Raw genomic sequence first — 26,787 nt, 5'->3', positions numbered from 1 at the left:
CGTGCGAGAACTCCATTCAAATGCATGTAATAGTCAGAAACGCACTGTCTTGGCGAAATAAAGTGTTTTTGTACAACTTCATGAAGTTACATGTAACTTTTGATAGAAGGCTCAGACACACATATTTATGGTTTTATCTCATAGAATTCAATATCCCCGTGTTGACCAAAAAGGTTTTAAAGCTGTTTGAGCTAAGATTTTCAAGTTATTCACATAATGAAAACCTATACTTTGCGTCGGGCGAGAACTCCATTCAAAATGCATGTAATAGTCAGAAACGCACTGTCTTGGCGAAATAAAGCCTTTTTGTACAACTTCATGAAGTTACATGTAACTTTTGATAGAAGGCTCAGATATACTTCTTTATGGCTTTATCTTATAAAATTCTATATCGCCGTGTTGAGCAAAAAGGTTTTAAAGCTGTTTGAGCTAAGATTTTCAAGTTATTCACAAGATGAAAACCTATACTTTGCGTCGGGCGAGAACTCCATTCAAATGCATGTAATAGTCAGAAACGCACTGTCTTGGCGAAATAAAGCCTTTTTGTACAACTTCATGAAGTTACATGTAACTTTTGATAGAAGGTTCAGACACACATATTTATGGTTTTATCTCATATAATTCAATATCCCCGTGTTGAGCAGACAGGTTTTAAAGCTGTTTGAGCTAAGATTTTCGAGTTATTCACAAGATGAAAACCTATACTTTGTTTTGGGCGAGAACTCCATTCAAATGCATGTAATAGTCAGAAACGCACTGTCTTGGCGAAAATAAAGCCTTTTTGTACAACTTCATGAAGTTACATGTAACTTTTGATAGAAGGCTCAGACACACATATTTATGGTTTTATCTTATAGAATTCAAAATCCCCGTGTTGAGCAGACAGGTTTTAAAGCTGTTTGAGCTAAGATTTTCAAGTTATTCACATAATGAAAACCTATACTTTGCGTCGGGCGAGAACTCCATTCAAATGCATGTAATAGTCAGAAACGCACTGTCTTGGCGAAATAAAGCCTTTTTGTACAACTTCATGAAGTTACATGTAACTTTTGATAGAAGGCTCAGACACACATATTTATGGTTTTATCTCATATAATTCAATATCCCCGTGTTGAGCAGACAGGTTTTAAAGCTGTTTGAGCTAAGATTTTCAAGTTATTCACATAATGAAAACCTATACTTTGTTTCGTGCGAGAACTCCATTCAAATGCATGTAATAGTCAGAAACGCACTGTCTCGGCGAAATAAAGGTATTTCATCATCTTCATAGAGACAGCTGTAACTTTTGATAGAAGACTCAGACACACATATTCATGGCTTTGCCTTATAGAATTTAGCATCTGCGTGTTGAGCAGACAGGTTTTAAAGCTGTTTGAGCTAAGATTTTCGAGTTATTCACATAATGAAAACCTATACTTTGTTTCGTGCGAGAACTCCATTCAAATGCATGTAATAGTCAGAAACGCACTGTCTTGGCGAAATAAAGCCTTTTTGTACAACTTCATGAAGTTACATGTAACTTTTGATAGAAGGCTCAGACACACATATTTATGGCTTTATCTCATATAATTCAATATCCCCGTGTTGAGCAGACAGGTTTTAAAGCTGTTTGAGTTAAGATTTTCAAGTTATTCACATAATGAAAACCTATACTTTGTTTCGTGCGAGAACTCCATTCAAATGCATGTAATAGTCAGAAACGCACTGTCTCGGCGACATAAAGCCTTTTTGTACAACTTCATGAAGTTACATGTAACTTTTGATAGAAGGCTCAGACACACATATTTATGTTTCTATCTCATATAATTCAATATCCCCGTGTTGAGCAGACAGGTTTTAAAGCTGTTTGAGCTAAGATTTTCGAGTTATTCACATAATGAAAACCTATACTTTGTTTCGTGCGAGAACTCCATTCAAATGCATGTAATAGTCAGAAACGCACTGTCTTGGCGAAATAAAGCCTTTTTGTACAACTTCATGAAGTTACATGTAACTTTTGATAGAAGGCTCAGACACACATATTTATGGCTTTATCTCATATAATTCAATATCCCCGTGTTGAGCAGACAGGTTTTAAAGCTGTTTGAGTTAAGATTTTCAAGTTATTCACATAATGAAAACCTATACTTTGTTTCGTGCGAGAACTCCATTCAAATGCATGTAATAGTCAGAAACGCACTGTCTCGGCGACATAAAGCCTTTTTGTACAACTTCATGAAGTTACATGTAACTTTTGATAGAAGGCTCAGACACACATATTTATGTTTCTATCTCATATAATTCAATATCCCCGTGTTGAGCAGACAGGTTTTAAAGCTGTTTGAGCTAAGATTTTCGAGTTATTCACATAATGAAAACCTATACTTTGTTTCGTGCGAGAACTCCATTCAAATGCATGTAATAGTCAGAAACGCACTGTCTCGGCGAAATAAAGCGTTTTTCATCAACTTCATAGAGACAGCTGTAACTTTTGATAGAAGACTCAGACACATATTCATGGCTTTGCCTTATAGAATTCAGCATCTGCGTGCTGGGGAAACAGGTTTTAAAGCTGTTTGAGCTAAGATTTTCGAGTTATTCACAAGATGAAAACCTATTCTTTGTTTCGTGCGAGAACTCCATTCAAATGCATGTAATAGTCAGAAACGCACTGTCTTGGCGAAATAAAGCCTTTTTGTACAACTTCATGAAGTTACATGTAACTTTTGATAGAAGGCTCAGATATACTTATTTATGGCTTTATCTTATAAAATTCTATATCCCCGTGTTGAGCAAACAGGTTTTAAAGCTGTTTGAGCTAAGATTTTCGAGTTATTCACAAGATGAAAACCTATACTTTGCGTCGTGCGAGAACTCCATTCAAATGCATGTAATAGTCAGAAACGCACTGTCTCGGAAAAATAAAGTGTTTTTGTACAACTTCATGAAGTTAGCTGTAACTTTTGATAGAAGGCTCAGACACACATATTTATGTTTCTATCTCATAGAATTCAATATCCCCGTGTTGAGCAGACAGGTTTTAAAGCTGTTTGAGCTAAGATTTTCAAGTTATTCACATAATGAAAACCTATACTTTGTTTCGTGCGAGAACTCCATTCAAATGCATGTAATAGTCAGAAACGCACTGTCTTGGCGAAATAAAGCGTTTTTCATCAACTTCATAGAGACAGCTGTAACTTTTGATAGAAGGCTCAGATATACTTATTTATGGCTTTATCTCATATAATTCAATATCTCCGTGTTGAGCAAACAGGTTTTAAAGCTGTTTGAGCTAAGATTTTCAAGTTATTCACATAATGAAAACCTATACTTTGTTTCGTGCGAGAACTCCATTCAAATGCATGTAATAGTCAGAAACACACTGTCTCGGCGACATAAAGCCTTTTTGTACAACTTCATGAAGTTACATGTAACTTTTCATAGAAGGCTCAGACACACATATTTATGGTTTTATCTCATATAATTCAATATCCCCGTGTTAAGCAGACAGGTTTTAAAGCTGTTTGAGCTAAGATTTTCAAGTTATTCACATAATGAAAACCTATACTTTGTTTCGTGCGAGAACTCCATTCAAATGCATGTAATAGTCAGAAACGCACTGTCTCGGCGAAATAAAGCGTTTTTCATCAACTTCATAGAGACAGCTGTAACTTTTGATAGAAGACTCAGACACATATTCATGGCTTTGCCTTATAAAATTCAGCATCTGCGTGCTGGGGAAACAGGTTTTAAAGCTGTTTGAGCTAAGATTTTCGAGTTATTCACAAGATGAAAACCTATACTTTGTTTCGTGAGAGAACTCCATTAAATTGCATGTAATAGTCAGAAACGCACTGTCTCGGCGACATGAAGCCTTTTTGTACAACTTCATGAAGTTACATGTAACTTTTGATAGAAAGCTCAGACACAGATATTCATGGCTTTATCTTATAGAATTCAATATCCCCGATTTGAGCAAACAGGTTTTAAAGCTGTTTGAGCTAAGATTTTCGAGTTATTCACAAGATGAAAACCTAAACTTTGTTTCGTGCGAGAACTCCATTCAAATGCATGTAATAGTCAGAAACGCACTGTCTTGGCGAAATAAAGCGTTTTTCATCAACTTCATAGAGACAGCTGTAACTTTTGATAGAAGACTCAGACACACATATTCATGGCTTTGCCTTATAAAATTCAGCATCTGCGTGCTGTGGAAACAGGTTTTAAAGCTGTTTGAGCTAAGATTTCCAAGTTATTCACATAATGAAAACCTATACTTTGCGTCGTGCGAGAACTCCATTCAAATGCATGTAACAGTCAGAAACGCACTGTCTTGGCGAAATAAAGCCTTTTTGTACAACTTCATGAAGTTACATGTAACTTTTGATAGAAAGCTCAGACACACATATTTATGTTTCTATCTCATATAATTCAATATCCCCGTGTTGAGCAGCCAGGTTTTAAAGCTGTTTGAGCTAAGTTTTTCAAGTTATTCACATAATGAAAACCTATACTTTGTTTCGTGCGAGAACTCCATTCAAATGCATGTAATAGTCAGAAACGCACTGTCTCGGCGACATGAAGCCTTTTTGTACAACTTCATGAAGTTACATGTAACTTTTGATAGAAAGCTCAGACACAGATATTCATGGCTTTATCTTATAGAATTCAATATCCCCGATTTGAGCAAACAGGTTTTAAAGCTGTTTGAGCTAAGATTTTCGAGTTATTCACAAGATGAAAACCTAAACTTTGTTTCGTGCGAGAACTCCATTCAAATGCATGTAATAGTCAGAAACGCACTGTCTTGGCGAAATAAAGCGTTTTTCATCAACTTCATAGAGACAGCTGTAACTTTTGATAGAAGACTCAGACACACATATTCATGGCTTTGCCTTATAAAATTCAGGATCTGCGTGCTGTGGAAACAGGTTTTAAAGCTGTTTGAGTTAAGATTTCCAAGTTATTCACATAATGAAAACCTATACTTTGCGTCGTGCGAGAACTCCATTCAAATGCATGTAATAGTCAGAAACGCACTGTCTCGGAAAAATAAAGTGTTTTTGTACAACTTCATGAAGTTAGCTGTAACTTTTGATAGAAGGCTCAGACACACATATTTATGTTTCTATCTCATAGAATTCAATATCCCCGTGTTGAGCAGACAGGTTTTAAAGCTGTTTGAGCTAAGATTTTCAAGTTATTCACATAATGAAAACCTATACTTTGTTTCGTGCGAGAACTCCATTCAAATGCATGTAATAGTCAGAAACGCACTGTCTTGGCGAAATAAAGCGTTTTTCATCAACTTCATAGAGACAGCTGTAACTTTTGATAGAAGGCTCAGATATACTTATTTATGGCTTTATCTCATATAATTCAATATCTCCGTGTTGAGCAAACAGGTTTTAAAGCTGTTTGAGCTAAGATTTTCAAGTTATTCACATAATGAAAACCTATACTTTGTTTCGTGCGAGAACTCCATTCAAATGCATGTAATAGTCAGAAACACACTGTCTCGGCGACATAAAGCCTTTTTGTACAACTTCATGAAGTTACATGTAACTTTTCATAGAAGGCTCAGACACACATATTTATGGTTTTATCTCATATAATTCAATATCCCCGTGTTAAGCAGACAGGTTTTAAAGCTGTTTGAGCTAAGATTTTCAAGTTATTCACATAATGAAAACCTATACTTTGTTTCGTGCGAGAACTCCATTCAAATGCATGTAATAGTCAGAAACGCACTGTCTCGGCGAAATAAAGCGTTTTTCATCAACTTCATAGAGACAGCTGTAACTTTTGATAGAAGACTCAGACACATATTCATGGCTTTGCCTTATAAAATTCAGCATCTGCGTGCTGGGGAAACAGGTTTTAAAGCTGTTTGAGCTAAGATTTTCGAGTTATTCACAAGATGAAAACCTATACTTTGTTTCGTGAGAGAACTCCATTAAATTGCATGTAATAGTCAGAAACGCACTGTCTCGGCGACATGAAGCCTTTTTGTACAACTTCATGAAGTTACATGTAACTTTTGATAGAAAGCTCAGACACAGATATTCATGGCTTTATCTTATAGAATTCAATATCCCCGATTTGAGCAAACAGGTTTTAAAGCTGTTTGAGCTAAGATTTTCGAGTTATTCACAAGATGAAAACCTAAACTTTGTTTCGTGCGAGAACTCCATTCAAATGCATGTAATAGTCAGAAACGCACTGTCTTGGCGAAATAAAGCGTTTTTCATCAACTTCATAGAGACAGCTGTAACTTTTGATAGAAGACTCAGACACACATATTCATGGCTTTGCCTTATAAAATTCAGCATCTGCGTGCTGTGGAAACAGGTTTTAAAGCTGTTTGAGCTAAGATTTCCAAGTTATTCACATAATGAAAACCTATACTTTGCGTCGTGCGAGAACTCCATTCAAATGCATGTAACAGTCAGAAACGCACTGTCTTGGCGAAATAAAGCCTTTTTGTACAACTTCATGAAGTTACATGTAACTTTTGATAGAAAGCTCAGACACACATATTTATGTTTCTATCTCATATAATTCAATATCCCCGTGTTGAGCAGCCAGGTTTTAAAGCTGTTTGAGCTAAGTTTTTCAAGTTATTCACATAATGAAAACCTATACTTTGTTTCGTGCGAGAACTCCATTCAAATGCATGTAATAGTCAGAAACGCACTGTCTCGGCGACATGAAGCCTTTTTGTACAACTTCATGAAGTTACATGTAACTTTTGATAGAAAGCTCAGACACAGATATTCATGGCTTTATCTTATAGAATTCAATATCCCCGATTTGAGCAAACAGGTTTTAAAGCTGTTTGAGCTAAGATTTTCGAGTTATTCACAAGATGAAAACCTAAACTTTGTTTCGTGCGAGAACTCCATTCAAATGCATGTAATAGTCAGAAACGCACTGTCTTGGCGAAATAAAGCGTTTTTCATCAACTTCATAGAGACAGCTGTAACTTTTGATAGAAGACTCAGACACACATATTCATGGCTTTGCCTTATAAAATTCAGGATCTGCGTGCTGTGGAAACAGGTTTTAAAGCTGTTTGAGTTAAGATTTCCAAGTTATTCACATAATGAAAACCTATACTTTGCGTCGTGCGAGAACTCCATTCAAATGCATGTAACAGTCAGAAACGCACTGTCTTGGCGAAATAAAGCCTTTTTGTACAACTTCATGAAGTTACATGTAACTTTTCATAGAAAGCTCAGACACACATATTTATGTTTCTATCTCATATAATTCAATATCCCCGTGTTGAGCAGACAGGTTTTAAAGCTGTTTGAGCTAAGATTTTCAAGTTATTCACATAATGAAAACCTATACTTTGTTTCGTGCGAGAACTCCATTCAAATGCATGTAATAGTCAGAAACGCACCGTCTCGGCGACATAAAGCCTTTTTGTACAACTTCATGAAGTTACATGTAACTTTTGATAGAAAGCTCAGACACACATATTTATGTTTCTATCTCATATAATTCAATATCCCCGTGTTGAGCAGCCAGGTTTTAAAGCTGTTTGAGCTAAGTTTTTCAAGTTATTCACATAATGAAAACCTATACTTTGTTTCGTGCGAGAACTCCATTCAAATGCATGTAATAGTCAGAAACGCACTGTCTCGGCGACATAAAGGTTTTTGTACAACTTCATGAAGTTACATGTAACTTTTGATAGAAAGCTCAGACACACATATTTATGTTTCTATCTCATATAATTCAATATCCCCGTGTTGAGCAGCCAGGTTTTAAAGCTGTTTGAGCTAAGATTTTCAAGTTATTCACATAATGAAAACCTATACTTTGTTTCGTGCGAGAACTCCATTCAAATGCATGTAATAGTCAGAAACGCACCGTCTCGGCGACATAAAGCCTTTTTGTACAACTTCATGAAGTTACATGTAACTTTTGATAGAAAGCTCAGACACACATATTTATGTTTCTATCTCATATAATTCAATATCTCCGTGTTGAGCAGACAGGTTTTAAAGCTGTTTGAGCTAAGATTTTCGAGTTATTCACAAGATGAAAACCTATACTTTGTTTCGTGCGAGAACTCCATTCAAATGCATGTAATAGTCAGAAACGCACTGTCTTGGCGAAATAAAGCCTTTTTGTACAACTTCATGAAGTTACATGTAACTTTTGATAGAAAGCTCAGACACACATATTTATGTTTCTATCTCATATAATTCAATATCCCCGTGTTGAGCAGCCAGGTTTTAAAGCTGTTTGAGCTAAGATTTTCAAGTTATTCACATAATGAAAACCTATACTTTGTTTCGTGTGAGAACTCCATTCAAATGCATGTAATAGACAGAAACGCACTGTCTTGGCGAAATAAAGCGTTTTTCATCAACTTCATAGAGACAGCTGTAACTTTTGATAGAAGACTCAGACACATATTCATGGCTTTGCCTTATAGAATTCAGCATCTGCGTGCTGGGGAAACAGGTTTTAAAGCTGTTTGAGCTAAGATTTTCGAGTTATTCACAAGATGAAAACCTATTCTTTGTTTCGTGCGAGAACTCCATTCAAATGCATGTAATAGTCAGAAACGCACTGTCTCGGCGACATAAAGCCTTTTTGTACAACTTCATGAAGTTACATGTAACTTTTGATAGAAAGCTCAGACACAAATATTTATGTTTCTATCTCATATAATTCAATATCTCCGTGTTGAGCAGACAGGTTTTAAAGCTGTTTGAGCTAAGATTTTCAAGTTATTCACATAATGAAAACCTATACTTTGTTTCGTGTGAGAACTCCATTCAAATGCATGTAATAGTCAGAAACGCACTGTCTTGGCGAAATAAAGCCTTTTTTTACAACTTCATGAAGTTACATGTAACTTTTGATAGAAGGCTCAGACACAAATATTTATGGTTTTATCTCATATAATTCAATATCCCCGTGTTGAGCAGACAGGTTTTAAAGTTCTTTGAGCTAAGATTTCCAAGTTATTCACATAATGAAAACCTATACTTTGTTTCGTGCGAGAACTCCATTCAAATGCATGTAATAGCGAGAAACGCACCGTCTCGGCGAAATAAAGCCTTTTTGTACAACTTCATGAAGTTACATGTAACTTTTGATAGAAGGCTCAGATATACTTACTTATGGCTTTATCTTATAGAATTCTATATCTCCGTGTTGAGCAAACAGGTTTTAAAGTTCTTTGAGCTAAGATTTCCAAGTTATTCACATAATGAAAACCTATACTTTGTTTCGTGCGAGAACTCCATTCAAATGCATGTAATAGCGAGAAACGCACCGTCTCGGCGAAATAAAGCCTTTTTGTACAACTTCATGAAGTTACATGTAACTTTTGATAGAAAGCTCAGACACACATATTTATGTTTCTATCTCATATAATTCAATATCTCCGTGTTCAGCAGACAGGTTTTAAAGCTGTTTGAGCTAAGATTTTCAAGTTATTCACATAATGAAAACCTATACTTTGTTTTGGGCGAGAACTCCATTCAAATGCATGTAATAGTCAGAAACGCACTGTCTTGGCGAAATAAAGCCTTTTTTTACAACTTCATGAAGTTACATGTAACTTTTGATAGAAGGCTCAGACACAAATATTTATGGTTTTATCTCATATAATTCAATATCCCCGTGTTGAGCAGACAGGTTTTAAAGCTGTTTGAGCTAAGATTTTCAAGTTATTCACATAATGAAAACCTATACTTTGTTTCGTGCGAGAACTCCATTCAAATGCATGTAATAGTCAGAAACGCACTGTCTCGGCGAAAGAAAGCGTTTTTGTACAACTTCATGAAGTTACATGTAACTTTTGATAGAAGGCTCAGATATACTTACTTATGGCTTTATCTTATAGAATTCTATATCTCCGTGTTGAGCAAACAGGTTTTAAAGTTCTTTGAGCTAAGATTTCCAAGTTATTCACATAATGAAAACCTATACTTTGTTTCGTGCGAGAACTCCATTCAAATGCATGTAATAGCGAGAAACGCACCGTCTCGGCGAAATAAAGCCTTTTTGTACTACTTCATGAAGTTACATGTAACTTTTGATAGAAGGCTCAGATATACTTATTTATGGCTTTATCTTATATAATTCTATATCCCCGTGTTGAGCAAACAGGTTTTAAAGCTGTTTGAGCTAAGATTTTCAAGTTATTCACATAATGAAAACCTATACTTTGCGTCGGGCGAGAACTCCATTCAAATGCATGTAATAGCGAGAAACGCACTAACGTGGTGAAATAAAGCGTTTTTTCATAAACTTTATAGATTCTTCCTGCCCGTGGGCGTCAAACTATTACCCCCCCCCCTCCTTTCTGTAACTATCAAAACTATCATAGTCTAAAACTAGCATCTCATATCAAAACTATCATAATCACATTATCTGACTTTATCAGTTATAACAATGAGAAACGATAAACAATTTGGCAAATAAATGACTTATAATTGTGCTTACCTGGTCCAGATGATCCACAGCCCCTTTGCATTTGTTATAATCCAGGATGATGTGGGGCTTTCTCTTCCCAGAGTCCTGGACTTGTAGCTCACGGTGCCTGGTGCTCAATAAGACAACATTTTTTTCTTTGCTTGGGGATGTAGGAAACCACAGCCTTGTCCCCCCTGTAGCGACCTGGACGGGAGAGACGATCATCGAATCTTACTGCCCGATTAATTTGCTCAAATCTTTTTTTTTGACATGGTAGCAGGAAACAGAAGAGCCCTGTCTCCCCATCCCACAGGCTTGTTGTCGTTTCATGTTGAGACCTGTACAGGCCAGCCAGCATCACAAGCCCCATGTAAGCCTGCAACTCCTCCTCATCTATGTCCTTCCAGTCTTTTACTGACCTGTTGCCCTGCAGGTTGGTGAAATGCAGGATTAGCTGCATAATGTCCTCTGCAAAAAAAAGATGGAAAGTGCTCACAGGGCTGCTGATCCTACGAATTGCATAATGGGTTGGTCCTGGGGTTAAAATGGGGGGAGGAAAAAATGGCAGGACCTCTTCATGTGTGGGTTGCCACATGATTTCTCCATTTTTAGATCTCCACTGGCCATCCTCCAGTCTTGTCTCTTCCTCCTGCTCTTCTTCCTCCTTCTCCTCCTCCTCCTCCTCACACGAGCTGCAAAGCTCCTCGGTGCCTGGCAAAAATTCTTCGCTGTCAGAAGTATCTCCACTGCTTGTGGTATCGTTTTCACTTTCTGAAGAGTGCAAAACTGCAGCAACAGCCTCCTCTAAACTGAGTGCACGCTTCATTGTGTCTGTGCAGAAATGACCACTCAGACGAGGCTGCAAAGTATTCTCATAGACTTCAAAGGTGCACCTGAATAAACATGCTATACCATACATCCAATAAGAGAGAGGAGGCTCACTCTTGATCAAGAAAAAACATAAACGCACGCCTTTGATCTCTCTCCCTCTCCCTCTCCCTCTCTCTCTCTCTCTCTCACACACACACACACACACACACACACACACACACACACACACACACACACACATGCACATACATACACACACAATACCATTTTATGGTGGTTAGCTGTTTTATTGTCATGCGTTTTACAAGGTAAGATAACCATGTCCTGCATTCAAAACCACTGAAAATGTCTATGGTGGTGCTGTGCCTAATATTGTGCTGGTGTATGCTGGGTAATGGCACAGCTAGCTACTGGGTGACTTTATTCACCCGCTTCGGCTGTTATCAGTCCATACAATGGGCGTTATTAGCACAAATCAGTCCCATAGATATGGACCATCTCCTGCTAGATTGTTCAGAAGGTTGTTATCATCCATCCAGATGGAGGATCACTAACAGGAGCGTGGGAAGCCTCCAGAATCCACTCTGGCTGGAATCCGGTGGGTACAGCAGTGTTTACAGGTAAGACCATTTAAACGGACAGCATTTATAGAATGACTATTAAAAGTCAGCGAGTGTCAATAATGTTAATGTGGTTATGTTAGTAATACACCGAGTGCTACTATAACAGCTTTAAGATGCATTTGTAGATATTATTACGTGTTTTACCATCTTTATGGTGCTAGCTTAAAGTTACGGTGTAAACGTTAGCTTACATTGTAGTAAAGCTGTTACTGTTTAAACGATGTTAGCACAGAAATATTAGCTTCTGTCATGACTGATGAAGTTACTGGTTAATAAAGTTTCCAGTAAAGTGTTTAATCGCAGCCACAGATTGACAGCAAATATCTCGATTAGCTTCAGTGCATCTGTAATAAATATGTGCAAGTTTCAGTGCTTCGTTTAAACTGTATGATACTTATACTGACCCAGGGTCAGTGTAAAATACAATCCTAGCTGTGTGAACAAAGCCTGGCTCCTTTAATCCTGCATGACAAACCTCAGGATGCAGGTTATTATTACTCTTTCCTGCTGGCACACCTGTCACACCTGAGAGTCAGCTAGAAACGTACAGTGAGGTGGACATCATGCAAAGACTGCCAGACTCTGTAATACTGCAAATGATCAGTGACTCAAGTTAACACTAAACTTTAAACGGTACCTCTGTGTCTCTGTGTGCTGAACATCTAGGATTGAGTCGAGCTGCATCAGCTGAAGCTGTTATTTGTATATATCAGTATTTTTTTTAATTCAGGTGTGGGGAAAATACGTAAGACTGCAGTGAAGCGATGCACCAGATTAATCCCTGGCCAAAGGTATCGTACTTAAATCAGACTACTGATCCAGCCACATCAGCCTTTTGTGAGGTCTGTTTAAAGTAGACTTAAAATGAACTGCAGGTTCCTGAGAGGTGGACTGTGAGCACAGAAACACATGTTCATACATACAGCTGCAGCAAACTTACATTAATTTTAAATAGATTTGTTACTCTGATGTCTGTCTCTGTGTTAGTCCTCTGACAGACTGGTGACCTGTCCAGGTGTGCTCTACCTATGACTACTGGGACAGGCTCTAGCCTCTGTAATAGAATTTTTCTGATATTTTCATTTAAAGTATTTAAGTGCTTATGCATATGCTTAGTTGTGACACTGTTATAGACTGTTCAGTGAAAGTTTCTAAAACTAGATGAACTTACTTCAGCGTCAGCAGTTTGAGAAAACAACTCCCTTTACAGGTGCTGATAAGGCCAAGGGCACAAAACAGCATAACCATTGATCCGTTAGGTTTCATAGCGAGACACGTGAAGTGTGGTAGGATCAGTTTGTAACTTCCTCCCTCTTCCTTGGAATGCATAAAGGAGTAGGAGCACCACTTCTGTGGCAGCGCTGACATGACTGAACTGTGATGTTTGATGTGTGTTGGCGCAGTAATAAATAGCTTGATCACAGCTCTTTCTGTGTTGCAGACTTTATTTAAAAAATTCCACGACACCCCCCACCCTCCCACTGTGAACCTGAATTGAATATTCAGATGACATTTGTTTAAATAGTTCTAGAAATCTGAGCTGTTGGTGTGTCCTTGGATTGTGTGGTAATAATATTAGAGCTAGCAATCTTTCTTACTGAATCTCTACTATGAGTCATGTTACCTGAGATTAATTCTATGTTTACCTGTCAGCCTGGACAAATGTGCTGTGTGAAGGAAATTAAATTAAATCAGATCTTAACTGCGTACATTTAAGGAACCTGTTCATATTTAATTGAAATATGAACCAGTGTTTTTTTTTGATTGCTGATTCCAAGAGAGTCTTTGTGGAAATCCTGTTTGGCTTTTTGTTATTTTAATTCTCTTTTCTGTTTTCCAGAACAGTTCTCCACAGTCACTGTCCACATGGGTCAGTGGGACCAAGAAGCACTCTGCTAATGTGGGACTCTGACCAGCAACATCCAGCAAGACCCAGACAGCGTTTTCTATCTCCCAGCTGGAGGTTTTTGTTTGTCTGTGACTGGAGAGTCAGATTTTTGTTGAGCTTCACACTAAGTCAGTTTGCAGAGATCCCTCCCACCCGGGCTTTTATGTGCTAGATTTCTTATCTGAAACAGTAATATTTCAGTGACTGCTGCTTATACCACAGGTTAATACACTCTACTGATCCCTGATGGGAGAATCATCAATTTTGCCAACAAAGAAGCCTGGTGGATGTTTGTTTACAGTCTGATGATGGGACATCATGCTCTGCATCTTTAAAGTTTGTCTCTTGATTATTATTCATACCCAGTAATGTGAAGTATGCTTATATCTACTATAACTGAACCAACCTGGTGCTCTTCATTTATGGAGGCTGTTGAGTCTGAATGTTGGATGTTGTGTATCTCGTGTTCTCTGGGCTTTGTTGTCCTCAGTCTTTTTGCAGGATCAGAAAACAAAACCAGGAGGCACGTAAATGTTTCTTCTCCATGATGTTTCTTCAAATGTTTCTTCTGGATGATGATATGACCGTGACACGGGATGCCACCTTTGGTCTTGTGATGAAGCAAAGCTCAGGAAGAAGTGTGATTAAATGGTACCCACATGTTGAGAAGGATGTACAGGAGCACCTGCAGCCAAATCCAAGCTTCAGGTTAGTTGTAGTTGCAGAACGCTATAGGACTGAGACAGCTGAGGCATCAAATGTTTGATTAAACGGATGAAAAAGAGAAGTTTCTTCTCTATAATTATCACTTCTTAAAATCTGTAGCAACTTCAAGTCTGTCAGCATGCTGAGCATGCTCAGAATGTGACAATATATTTTTGTTCAATATTTAATTTCTTTCAGTTGCAATTGTTAAATGAAAAAAAAATATATTCTTATCATTTAGCAAACTAATTTATCAAAAAAATATATATACATATATCTGTATTAGTTTTAATGAATTAATTTGACACCTGTATTGAAAATACCATATTGTATTCATACAGAATCCGTATGGTATCATTGTTTGTCTGTTCACTGATTGTTGAAACTAAGAGCTAGTTTGATCTGTTTAGATCTAAAGTATCCAAAGTTGAGCTCTAATGTTTCTTCACCCTTGTGTGTGTGATATGTGATTTCCTACATGCTGGCAGAGCGGCAGTTTGTGCTCATAGATGGTGACGGTGTGGAGAGACGGTGCTGTTTCCTCAGAAGAACCAGCAGAGTCACAAAGGGCACCAGTCCATCTCACCACCTTGACTTGCTGACTGATGCTTGTCTGCACTGCACAGAGGAAATCAACTGACCGAGGTTTGTCCAGTGACGTGTTATGAAATGTATATTTGTTTTATGCTTACAGATATGTTTTTCTTGACAGAGGCTCTGCAGAGGTTAGACAAAGCAGAGAAAATATGTGCTTTACATTTTACTGTGATTTATTGAGATATTTGTTGCCTGATGTTCAGCAGAAAGGAGAAATAGAATCAAAGGAAGATGTTTTTCCTGGTTTTTTAATGATGTAAGTAAATCTTCAATATTATTTATTTGCTTGGTTATATTAGGAGTGTTTCTGAGTGAGGGGGAGAGGAGTCATCATCCAGGTAAAGTGACGTGGATCAGTGATTCACTTGTCTCCCCTTTAAAGGAGACAATCCAAGTCATCCTTAAATGTTAGTGCTTTCAAATACACAAACATTTTTAAAGGACAAAAATGAATATCCAACTTTGACTGTAATACAAAATAAATCTTTGCATGTGTGTTTTCAAACTCTCAGATGGGCAGTATATCAGTCTTGGACTGTCTAACCTGCCGGAGCAGCATTGAATGATCACCACACATGAGCATGTTCCTGCAACATTCAGCATCTGATCTGTCATCTGTGTGCTTCTGCTTTTGGTAAGTAGAGTTACCCAACTCCAGTAACTCTAAACACATGCCATCCATTTCTAACGGCCTGGTTACTTCCTGTCAGTTACTTTAGAAACCATGTGGTCACCTGACCTAACACTGTTTCTTCTTCTTCCCCTTAATGTTGAAGTGTCAAATGTCAAACAGCTGGAGAGGAAACTACACCAGTGTACTGGGACGTTTCAGTAACACGTGCCAGATGCTGTTCCTTCATGGTGACATCACCAGAGACAGTCCCGCCCACCTCAAGACCCATTGATTATGATGATTATAATGATGACAGTGAGCGGAACTAAGACTGTAAAAATCCACGACCAGAATGTTTAGATGCTTTCTAATTATTAATGAATACTGAGAGCCTCTTTCTGTGTTTTGTCTGTTTTGGGTTTTTACCTCATTTGTTACTAACAAAGTTCACCAAACTCACATAGTTTACATTCTGTATGTTTCCATCAAGGTTTATTTTCTTAGAAATCATAGTTTTTCTCCTTTTCTCTTTTTCTCTTTTGTAATTGATGATAATTCAGTGAATATACTGCGCTGCTTCCTTTTATTGCGTCACACATTGCTTTAAGTTTTTCAGTGTCCAGTTATTTTTTACTGCTGTTTGAATTCTCTGAATGTTTGACCCTGTAGACTGTTTGATGGACTGCTTGTCTTCCTGTTTGTAACCGCCGCCTGTTTTTGACTAAAGATTTGGATTTCTGACTTTAACACAGCCTCTGCGTGTCCTCCCTTTCTGTTCTCTTCCTCTGTGAATGTGTTGCATGTGTCACAGATTCATTTTATTAACAGCTTTCCCACAGTGAGTTGCATCAGCATTCATTCACAGCACATTTCAGAAGGATTCAGATTAATACAGTGATCTTATAGTCAGAATTATCCTGACAGAGTGCCACTGTAAATTATCTTTCATCAGGTAAATTTTAAAGTTCAGTATTTCAAAGCAGGAGTTATGAAGAATCATATTGGCATTAGGACTGTAACAATATGTACTTACAAACTTAAAGTTTTTTAATTATGTTAGAATATTGGAAGACAATCAACTTTTAGTGTTTTCCGCATATTAATTATTCTGAAATAGAGATGGTGACCCTAACTGTACAGAAGCACACTAAACAACTGACAATCTAACAGACATCATTGGCCTGAGCCGTCATGCACAGTGAGTCTGATCCTTTGCTGTGAGAGTCTGACAAGCATGTTTCTGGTCAGTTTGGAAGAAATAATATCACAATGTTGATCTTTTTTTCAATATTCCTTCTCTTTACAACATAAACTGTGATCAAAGCTACTTATGTTCACAGCATGTAATAATACTGACAGTCCAGAGCATTGTGGTCTGTTGAGCTAGGGTTAGGGTTAGCAATTCAGACATATGTAATCAATATCAAACGTCTCTGACATGGGCCACTGTCCGCAGTGTTGGGAAATCCATACCAGGCTGGAACGAGTCAAGGTAGGTGAGCATCCACGAGAAGACAGCAGATGCATCCTACTAATACTGACAGGACCAGGAGACTCCAGAAACCGAGCATCTTCTCTTCAGTGCCATCCTCTCCTGTCACCCTCTCTGCCCGCAGCTCTTTGAGTATGGGGTAGATAAGGGCGCAGAGAAACCCTTATTACTAATTTGTATTATAATTCAATTTTCATGAAATATTCATATTCAGTATCGGTCCTTTTATATTATAACCACGTATCCACCCAGACACATGGTGGGGCAGGGCTCTGTCCTGGGATGCTTGAGTACAAGGTAATGTACACCTGGCCAGGTATCCAGTCTGTCAGAATTGTTTTCAATATTTGGTTCAAAAACATGAGTGACAACAAAAATCCAACTAGGATTCTTGCATATGATGAATGAAGTCTGTCTTTGACTGTATTGTCCAGCTGATCCATCAAACCCCCAGCAGGTGAACCTTATTCATGACATAACACCGCAACAATGTAAAAAATTAAACAGCAACAGTCTAAATGTAAAGTGCATTCTAAAGTCCTCTTCAATAAATTGTATGCAAAGAGTCATTCAGGTCACTACAGAACCCAGAGTCTTCATCATTAAATCTCTGGTTGCTTCATTTTTCTATCCTATATCAGATACTTTAAAGGTTAGGTTAGGTAAAGTTGCATTCTCATGGTGAGGCAAAGTGCTTTATGTGTGTGTGTGCGTGTCATGAACGGCTATAAAAGGCCTATAATTAAAGAACAAAGCGGGGTTTGAGTTCGAGTTACGGCAGACTGTCACTACTTGTAAATGGAACGCAGCCTTCCTACGGCGGACAGCTAATAACAGGAATCGGACGCGGTCCACCCAAGTCCACAGCAACCACCATAGCAACCGCCTAGCATGACCTTAAAAACATATTCTGTCTTCATAACTATCAAAAACGTGAAATGATTTGCAAAGTGTGAAAGTGTTACAGCTGCAGAGAGCTATGGCGGTATCTTTGGAAGCTGTTTACATAGCTAATAATATACGATGTAACTATGGAGACAGTCAGTCACGTGAGCTAGCGGTGCATGTTTACTACAGTGAATAAGGTGATTGTGTGCACAGCGTCCACACGCTGCAGAGGGTAAAGACATTACTTCAATATTGTTTTATATTGATATATATTTGCCTTCTGTTGACCATCACCTCAGGTTCACCATTACAGTTTCAGCATACAGATGCACACTGTCTAAATATGAACACATTCAAAAACTCATGTCTCAGAAATAAGCACAGCTGTTCATGTTTGTCATTAGAGTTTTATTTGTAAGAAAATTATGAACTTCATATTGTGCATCAAATAAAAGAACATTTCACAACTCTGAGTCAACAGAAACAGGTAACAGAAATGTCTCTAATGTAGACATGTACAGTGTAGTGTAAGCATTAAAAGATTATAAAGGAAACACTAACATTTATGTGAAACTAATTGTAATAAAAAATGAGCAGGTGCTTTATAGATTTAAAAGAAAGAATCTGAAAACAACACTTTTTTGGTCTAAGTGATCAAAGTAGAAAACAGAACTGATGTTCAAGAACAAACCGTAGCTGCACTAATATTACACATCTCAATCGTTGTAGTGAACAGACATGTTGCTTTTAAAACCACATGCAGTGTGTGACCATGACTGTTCACTGAGACCATGAACGCCACTTCGCTGAAGCAGTCTTCTGCTTCTTCTTCTTCTTGCCATTAAATTGGAAGCAGAAGGAGCACGAGCTGCTTTGATCTACTGAAAGGAAAAAGCAGAACATCTGAGCTGAAACCAGTCAGCTGAAATCATTAAGACAGGAACAATCATTCAATGCAGTGTCTCAGGTGGCTTAGCCTGTTACAACTGTTGATACAAGCTAAATACGGTTAACACACAGTGTCAGGGAATTCCAGTGTGGGAACTAGTGGCTTTACGTTTGTAGTCATTTAACTTTCATCCATTCATTCATTTAATTCAGGAGGAAGAAATGCCAGGTTGGTGCAGGCTGGTTACATGCATTTGGTCCCATGCTGTCTTTAACTAAATGACTTGGTTCATTTTATGGCTGGGCTGTATGTGGGGTTATATCATGTTATTTGGGCAGGAGTACCTGTCCCCTGTTAGACTTAGAAAGTTTCTCCATAAGTAGAGTTTCTAACTCTTCTAGCACATCTGTGGCTGACAGCTTTTTGGTGGCTCTTTTTACCCCACACTGGTTGTGAGTGTGTAAATAGCCCCACTAGTTCTTTTGGGTTGCAGTTAACTTGGGAGGAAGGGGTGGGTCTGCCATGACTAGATGAATAACAATTATCTGGGATACATAAATTTCATAATGCATGCATATATCTCTATCAATTAAACCTGGCCTGAGGGCTGCCATTTTTTACATTCAGTTATTTCTCTTAGAAATGTTGGAACTAAATAATGAATGTGTTACAGTTAAAGTGAAACACTGGTCAGTGTAAATGGCTCATTGGGACACAGAAACCTTTAAATTAAACCTGATATCTAGTGTCAAACAATATCAAAGCTGTAAAAGATGTTTACAGTCAGAATTTATAAAACTATGATTGTAAATAAATTCAAACAAGTGAGCTTTTCTCTTTCTGCTGAATAGCAACACTGTGATTTCTTAGACTGTAAGCTTTACTTTAGCACAACCAGTTGTAGAAGCCGTCACTCCAAATGTTGTTTGATAACAAGAAAAAAATACCTTTTCAGTACACGGCCTGAAGTTCTTCTCCGACATCTTCTGCCATCAGCTTTGTCTGCTGGTTTGAAGACAATAAACCACAAAAAAGATGATTTAGTCACTTTGTCTGCGTCATGCAGCTCGAATGTGTCGTGTAACGATGTTGAATAGCCGTCGTTATCCCTCTGCTGCGTCAGTAGGATTGTACTGTACAGCATCTCATTGATATGTGAGGAATGCTAATGTAACACGATAACAGACTTACATCATTAAAATATAAAGGGCAGGAGATATTTAGATATTGTTTATATTTATATTACATTTTATAGCTGACAGATATTACTAAATAGATAGAATTTACTAAATAGCTGGATGAACATGAAAAATATGTCTATAATAACAAATGACCATGAGAGCCAGTAGAATTAATTCAACTGGACACTCAAAAGATGTCCTTAAATGCTCTTTAAGTGGCAGAACAGATTAACAAACAGTTAATCGCTTACTTGAGATGAAATCTGCTCAGCTACTTTGAAATCAGCTTCTAACTGGTTCCTCCTTTAACAGGATGACTGCTCAGGGGTAAGGCCATCATGCAATCCAGCAACCTTTATGGTTCTGCTTTGATTCACCAGGAACTATTAGGGAAACCTTCCAGCGCCTCCTGTGAAAGACACAGGGATAAACACAAAAATTTATTAACATGTTCCACAGTCTTCCAGTTTGATTTTCTCATCCTGTGGACAACAACATACAGGGATGCAGGTTTATTGTTAACTTTTGTAAGGTTTATTTAGTGAACATATTCAGCTGCAGCTCCACTGTGATCCTGAACTGGATAAGCACTTAAGAAAATGTGTCAATAAATGGACATACATCAACTTACTATATTTATCCAAACAGACGGGACCAATAATGCTTCACTGAGTTACAGTGTAAGAATGTCTTGTGCTGATATAGTAAGTAAAGTAAAATTTATTTATATAGCACATTTCACAGATAAAAATCACAAAGTGATTTACAATAAGATCAGACATACAAGTTAAAATTAATTAAAAGCCCGTTTGTATAAAAATGTCTTTAGCTGCTTTTTAAAGGAGTCAGTAGAGTCTAGACAGCGTAAAGACAACGGCAGAGAGTTCCACAGCCTAGGTGCCAGTGCCTGAAAAGCCCGATCCCCACGTGTTTTAAACATAGTACGTGGGACCACCAGTAGCCTCTGACTTGAAGACCTAAGTGCTCGGGATGAAGCATGAGGTTTCAGCAGGTCAGAGATATACTGGGGAGCTTCACCGTGCAGAGCTCTAAAAGTTACAACTAAAATTTTAAAATGAACCCTAAAATTTACAGGCAACCAATGAAGAGAAGCCAAAACTGGAGTAATGTGTGACCTCTTGTTTGTACCAGTTAAAAGTCTTGCCGCTGCATTCTGTACAGACTGAAGGCGATCCAGAGCTGATTTGTTGAGACACGTAAAAAGACCGTTACAATAATCCAAACGAGAAGAGATAAAAGCATGAATAATCATCTCAAGTTCTGCCTTTGACACCAGTAGTCTGAGTTTTGAAATGTTTCTTAGATGATAAAAACAGTTCCGGACAAGTTGTTTCCTGCAAATACCTGTTACCTGCAAACTTGACAAAAAAGGTTTTTCAGACTGCATGTAGCTGTCCTCTATGTCAGCTAGCACATTTACATTTATGTCACACTTATTTCTGCTTTCCCATTTTATAATTATTACTTACATTTTGATTAGATACCTTGAGTTTGTAAATGATCAGATTACATAATTGGAATACAATGTATCCAATTCAGGGTTGCGGGAGGATGAAGCCTATCCCAGCTGATACAGGACAGAGACAGGACAGGCTGCCAGTTTATTGCAGGGCTAACACAATATGTGTAACAGAAAATCCACTTAAATGTTTGATATTTGTTATAATAATCATAATTATGACTATTATTTAAAGGTTTCTTCATAAATACATTTTGATTTTTTATAACCCCTAAAATACAAACCTGAGCTGTTTCAGATTCTGACCTCTGACCTCAGTGACCTGGCTGTGTCCTCACTGCAGCTCCCTCTTGGAAGTACGTCTGCTTCTTGTCTTCCCCCAGTGTTGACCGCCTGCCCTTGATATCACGTACTGTAACTGAGGAACAAAAAAGGACAAACACTTGCCTTCATTTAAGAAGTACATTCATACAGAGATAATCTATGGAAACACACTAGTTAACCCTTTTGGGAGGAATCACTTCCTGTGAAACATTTCTGTAAATGTACATCATGTGGAGAATGAATGAAATGAGTTCTTCAGGTGACTCAGCAGTCCCACACTGACAAATGAAATCTAGTTAAACTATTAAGCATATTTGCTCTTCTGAAATCGGTGTTAAACAACAACAAACATAAATTAGTAACAAAAATACAGCTGAGTATAGGCTTTACAAACCACCAGCAGCCATAATTCAAAATTTTAATCTTCAAATGTTTCTGAGCCGTCTTCAACCTGCTTTTAACACATTAACGTCCCAATAAATAAAGTCAATGCAGCCTGACTCAATCCTAAATGTTCAGAGACACACAGAGACACAGAGGTACCGTTTAAAGTTTAGTGTTAACTTGAGTCACTGATCATTTGCAGTATTACAGAGTCTGGCAGTCTTTGCATGATGTCCACCTCACTGTACGTTTCTAGCTGACTCTCAGGTGTGACAGGTGTGCCAGCAGGAAAGAGTAATAATAACCTGCATCCTGAGGTTTGTCATGCAGGATTAAAGGAGCCAGGCTTTGTTCACACAGCTAGGATTGTATTTTACACTGACCCTGGGTCAGTATAAGTATCATACAGTTTAAACGAAGCACTGAAACTTGCACATATTTATTACAGATGCACTGAAGCTAATCGAGATATCCATCTGTGGCTGCGATTAAACACTTTACTGGAAACTTTATTAACTAGTAACTTCATCAGTCATGACAGAAGCTAATATTTCTGTGCTAACATCGTTTAAACAGTAACAGCTTTACTACAATGTAAGCTAACGTTTACACCGTAACTTTAAGCTAGCACCATAAAGATGGTAAAACACGTAATAATATCTACAAATGCATCTTAAAGCTGTTATATTAGCACTCGGTGTATTACTAACATAACCACATTAACATTATTGACACTTGCTGATTTTTATAGTCATTCTATAAATGCTGTCCGTTTAAATGGTCTTACCTGTAAACACTGCTGTACCCACCGGATTCCAGCCAGAGTGGATTCTGGAGTCTTCCCACGCTCCTGTTAGTGATCCTCCATCTGGATGGATGATAACAACCTTCTGAACAATCTAGCAGGAGATGGTCCATATCTATGGGACTGATTTGTGCTAATAACGCCATTTCATAAAGACAGCTGTAAATTTTGATAGAAGACTCTGACACACATAAATATGGCTTTGCCTTATAGAATTCAGCATCTCCGTGCTGGGGAAATAGGTTTTGCAGCTGTTTGAGCTAAGATTTTCAAGTTATTCAAAAATTGAAACCTATACTTTGTGTCGGGCAAGAACTAAATTCAAATGCATGTAACTGAGAAACGCACTGTCTTTGCGAAATAAAGCAGTTCTTGTCAACTTCAAAAAGACAGCTGTAACTTTTGATAGAAGACTCAGATATACTTATTTATGGCTTTATCTTATACAATTCAATATACCCGTGTTGAGCAAACAGGTTTAAAGCTGTTTGAGTTAAGACTTTCAAGTTATTCACAAAATGAAAACCTATACTTTGTGTCGGGCGAGAACTCCATTCAAATGCATGTAACAGTCAGAAACGCACTAACGTGGTGAAATAAAGCGTTTCTCATCGTCTTCATATAGACAGCTGTAAATGTTGATAGACGACTAAGAGACACATATTTATGGATTTGCCTTATAGAATTCAGCATCTCCGTGCTGGGGAAATAGGTTTTGCAGCTGTTTGAGCTAAGATTTTCAAGTTATTCACAAAATGAAAACCTATACTTTGTGTCGGGCGAGAACTCCATTCAAATGCATGTCATAGCGAGAAACGCACTAACGTGGTGAAATAAAGCGTTTTTGTACAACTTCTTAAACATAGCTATAACTTTTGATAGAAGACTCAGATATACGTATTTATGGCTTTGTCTTATAGACTTGAATATCCCCGTGTTGAGCAAACAGGTTTTAAAGCTGTTTGAGTTAAGACTTTCAAGTTTTTCACAAGATGAAAAGATATACTTTTTTTCGTGCGAGAACTCCATTCAAATGCATGTAATAGTCAGAAACGCACTGTCTTGGCGAAAGAAAGCCTTTTTTTACAACTTCATGAAGTTAGCTGTAACTTTTGATAGAAGACTCAGATATACGTATTTATGGATTTATCTTATAGAATTCAATATCCCCGTGTTGAGCAAACAGGTTTTAAAGCTGTTTGAGCTAAGATTTCCAAGTTATTCACAAGATGAAAACATATACTTTGTTTCGTGCGAGAACTCCATTCAAATGCATGTAATAGTCAGAAACGCACTGTCTTGGCAAAATAAAGCATTTTTGTACTTCATGAAGTTAGCTGTAACTTTTGATAGAAGACTCAGATATACTTATTTATGGATTTATCTTATAGAATTCAATATCCCCGTGTTGAGCAAACAGGTTTTAAAGCTGTTTGAGCTAAGATTTCCAAGTTATTCACAAGATGAAAACATATACTTTGTTTCGTGCGAGAACTCCATTCAAATGCATGTAATAGTCAGAAACGCACTGTCTTGGCGAAAGAAAGCCTTTTTTTACAACTTCATGAAGTTAGCTGTAACTTTTGATAGAAGACTCAGATATACGTATTTATAGCTTTGCCTTATAGAATTCAGCATCTCCGTGCTGGGGAAATAGGTTTTGCAGCTGTTTGAGCTAAGATTTTCAAGTTATTCACAAAATGAAAACCTATACTTTGTTTTGGGCGAGAACTCCATTCAAATGCATGTCATAGCGAGAAAAGCACTAACGTGGTGAAATAAAGCGTTTTTGTACAACTTCTTAAACACAGCTATAACTTCTGATAGAAGACTCAGATATACGTATTTATGGCTTTGTCTTATAGACTTGAATATCCCCGTGTTGAGCAAACAGGTTTTAAAGCTGTTTGAGTTAAGACTTTCAAGTTTTTCACAAGATGAAAACATATACTTTTTTTCGTGCGAGAACTCCATTCAAATGCATGTAATAGTCAGAAACGCACTGTCTTGGCAAAATAAAGCATTTTTGTACTTCATGAAGTTAGCTGTAACTTTTGATCGAAGACTCAGATATACTTATTTATGGCTTTATCTTATAGAATTCTATATCCCCGTGTTGAGCAAACAGGTTTTAAAGCTGTTTGAGCTAAGATTTCCAAGTTATTCACAAGATGAAAACCTATACTTTGTTTCGTGCGAGAACTCCATTCAAATGCATGTAATAGCGAGAAAAGCACTAACGTGGTGAAATAAAGCGTTTTTGTACAACTTCTTAAACATAGCTATAACTTTTGATAGAAGACTCAGATATACGTATTTATGGCTTTATCTTATAGAATTCAGCATCTCCGTGCTGGGGAAATAGGTTTTGCAGCTGTTTGAGCTAAGATTTTCAAGTCATTCACAAAATGAAAACCTATACTTTGTTTCGTGCGAGAACTCCATTCAAATGCATGTAATAGCGAGAAACGCACTGTCTTGGCGAAACAAAACCTTTTTGTACAACTTCATAAACATAGCTATAAGTTTTGATAGAAGACTCAGATATACGTATTTATAGCTTTGCCTTATAGAATTCAGCATCTCCGTGCTGGGGAAATAGGTTTTGCAGCTGTTTGAGCTAAGATTTTCAAGTTATTCACAAAATGAAAACCTATACTTTGTTTTGGGCGAGAACTCCATTCAAATGCATGTCATAGCGAGAAAAGCACTAACGTGGTGAAATAAAGCGTTTTTGTACAACTTCTTAAACATAGCTATAACTTTTGATAGAAGACTCAGATATACGTATTTATGGCTTTGTCTTATAGACTTGAATATCCCCGTGTTGAGCAAACAGGTTTTAAAGCTGTTTGAGTTAAGACTTTCAAGTTTTTCACAAGATGAAAACCTATACTTTGTTTCGTGCGAGAACTCCATTCAAATGCATGTAATAGTCAGAAACGCACTGTCTTGGCGAAAGAAAGCGTTTTTGTACAACTTCATATAAATAGCTGTAACTTTTGATAGAAGACTCAGACACACATATTTATGGTTTTATCTCATAGAATTCAATATCCTCCTGCCTGGCAAACAGGTTTCGCAGCCGTTTGAGCTAAGATTTTAAAGTTATTCACATAATGAAAACCTATACTTTGTTTCGGGCGAGTTCCCCATTCAAATGCATGTAACAGTGAGAAACGCACTGTCTTGGCGAAAGAAAGCCTTTTTTACAACTTCATGAAGTTAGCTGTAACTTTTGATAGAAGACTCAGACACACATAAATACGGCTTTGCCTTATAGAATTCAGCATCTCCGTGCTGGGAAAATAGGTTTTGCAGCTGTTTGAGCTAAGATTTTCAAGTTATTCACAAAATGAAAACCTATACTTTGTTTTGGGCGAGAACTCCATTCAAATGCATGTAATAGCGAGAAACGCACTGTCTTGGCGAAAGAAAGCGTTTTCGTACAACTTCATATAATAGCTGTAACTTTTGATAGAAGACTCAGACACACATATTTATGGCTTTATCTTATAGAATTCAATATCCTCGTGCCTGGCAAACAGGTTTCGCAGCCGTTTGAGCTAAGATTTTAAAGTTATTCACAAAATGAAAACCTATACTTTGTTTTGGGCGAGAACTCCATTCAAATGCATGTAATAGCGAGAAACGCACTAACG

The 26,787-nt window shown here is 37.5% G+C and overlaps 1 protein-coding gene and 1 long non-coding RNA gene across 4 annotated transcripts in view; both read left to right on the top strand.

Annotated features, from left to right (window-relative positions):
- LOC146382123 (uncharacterized) overlaps positions 1-26,787 on the top strand; it is a 236,424-nt gene that overhangs the window by 137,913 nt on the left and 71,724 nt on the right. The gene's annotated exons all lie outside the window — the stretch shown is intronic.
- LOC146382124 (uncharacterized) lies at positions 10,618-16,429 on the top strand. Of its 3 annotated transcripts, none has more exons than XR_014801197.1 (6): positions 10,618-11,564; positions 11,796-14,475; positions 14,961-15,117; positions 15,369-15,476; positions 15,582-15,703; positions 15,846-16,429. It is a non-coding gene; the product is annotated as an uncharacterized LOC146382124 (long non-coding RNA). The 3 variants fall into 3 exon arrangements; XR_014801196.1 differs by having other exon boundaries at positions 10,618-11,876; positions 12,610-14,475; XR_014801195.1 differs by having other exon boundaries at positions 11,457-11,876; positions 13,720-14,475.

Source organism: Perissodus microlepis, chromosome 8, assembly GCF_051167445.1.
Source record: "Perissodus microlepis isolate ML-2025 ecotype Zambia chromosome 8, ASM5116744v1, whole genome shotgun sequence".
NCBI classification, from domain to species: Eukaryota; Metazoa; Chordata; class Actinopteri; order Cichliformes; family Cichlidae; genus Perissodus; species Perissodus microlepis.
The sequence above is the reverse complement of the archived record's forward strand: the minus strand, read 5'-3'. Positions and strand labels throughout refer to the sequence as shown.